The sequence below is a fragment of the Mandrillus leucophaeus genome, unplaced genomic scaffold, assembly GCF_000951045.1.
Source record: "Mandrillus leucophaeus isolate KB7577 unplaced genomic scaffold, Mleu.le_1.0 Scaffold82, whole genome shotgun sequence".
NCBI lineage: Eukaryota > Metazoa > Chordata > Mammalia > Primates > Cercopithecidae > Mandrillus > Mandrillus leucophaeus.
Genome location: NW_012108919.1, coordinates 2,268,271 through 2,270,317, shown reverse-complemented (window position 1 = coordinate 2,270,317; position 2,047 = coordinate 2,268,271).

Sequence of the window (2,047 nt, the reverse complement as noted above, 5' to 3'; positions counted from 1 at the left end):
AGATGGGGTTTCCCCATATTGGTCAGGCTGGTCTCGAACTCCTGACCTTGTGATCTGCCAGCCTTGGCCTCCCAAAGTGCTGGGATTACAGGCGTGAGTCCCTGCGCCTGGCCAACAATGTGTGTGACTATTACGTTGCATCCCCCAGCACCATCTCCATTCCATGCATATATGTCTTCTAGAAACCTTTCCTTGTGTGCCACATATCTAGATAAGGGCCCGTTGGACACCCTCCAAAAAAGCCTTCTCTATACTTGGAATCTTCCTGGGAGCAACACTATCTTTATGGTCTAGAGGGGAATGAGGAGGCTTTGTGACGTGATGTCATCATGACATCACCATCACCAGTAACCACTGTTGATTTTTTTTTTTTTTACTCATTCGTTCGTCTACCCATTCATTCTCTGTCTTAGATTTTAAAGAAACACATATGATGCATACAATAAGAAAGGAACAATTTAAAGCGGCTACTTAAAAAACTGAAACAAAAATGTTAACAGTGGATGCTAAGGCCTTTTTTTCTTAAAGATGGGACTAAAATCTAAACAGGTAGAAGGTTAAGAAAAAGCACATAGGACAATACAGTATATTCTTTCTTATAAATACATCACAAGTTTCTTTCTAAGCTTTCTAGTAGACGCTCAGTTTGATGATTAACAGGACTCATAAAAATGAATGAGCACTTATTACATAACAAGTGTTTGCGAGGCATCACGTTAGGCAAAAAATGATACTCGAGTTATAGGATTCAATTTACAAAAACAAAAGTTCCTATTTTTTAACCATATGATTGGCAAAGCTAAAAAAAGGGTGATGATACCTGGAATGAGGGGGAAACGGGCGCCTTCAGACCCAGCCATGGGGACCAGCAAGCGCTGCAGACCTGCTGGGGGGCTTTCTGGCATCTTGTCTAAATCAATCTTTTGGCCCCACAATTTCATTTCTAAAAATGAATCCCACAGAAATGGGTAGACAAATGTCCAGAAATATTGTCAAATGGTATTTATTGGTGTCTTATTTTTAATAGTGAAAATGGAAAATAATCGAAATGTCCCGCAGTTGGAGATGTACTGAGTAGAAAGCCATGCAGGAATTAAAAATGAGCTGTAGCTCCCGGGCCTGTCAGGGGTGGGGAGCAAGGGGAGGGAGAGCATTAGGACAAATACCTAATGCATGCGGGACTTAAAACCTAGATGATGGGGTGACAGATGCAGCAAACCACCATGGCACATGTATACCTATGTAACAAACCTGCATGTTCTACACATGTACCCCAGAACTTAAAGTTAAAAAAAATGAGGTGTAGCTATGGCCACACTGACCTGCGCAGACATTCATGATGGATGCGCTTCTTCAAATGTTCATAGATAATGTATAATGCACTAAGATTTTTGTGAAAAGACAAAAAATCTTGAAAAAAGTATCTTCCATGATACATATTTGAAAGTTAATAGTGACTGTTTAAAGATGGTGAAATTATATAATTTTTGCTTTTTTCTTTGTGCTTTTTAAAATATCATCTGAATTATTTTAGAGTGCAGATCTACATGACTTCTATTATCAGAAAGAAAAAGAACACCTTGTTTATGCCTCTCAGAGATAATCGAGTTTATCCAGTCCAACCTCCTTATTTTATAGAGGAGGAAACTGTGGCCCAGAAAGGCGGGTGTTAAGATTTTTGTGGAATTTCTGAAAGTCGCTGTGATGACCGTGTTGGTGCTTGCGTGGTACCAAGAGGTTCACAAGAAAGATGGACACTGGGGGATGCTTTGCAGCATTGACTCGACCAGCAATTATGGCTCAACCTTGGCTTTTGTGCTTGACATGGGAGGAACTCTGACAAAACTTGGAGTCTAGTCTCTGCATCTCGCAGCTTGCTTTTTGTCTAGTAACCAACAATCACAGCAGTGAAGCCTTCCCAGCAGGGGCGCTGCCACCTCTGAACCCTCTCAGCGGTCACTGCTGACCCACCTGGAGTTTTGTCCACCACCCCTGAGTTGCTGTTCATCTCTGGGTGGATGTTGCAACCATCCCCACCTGCGCCACC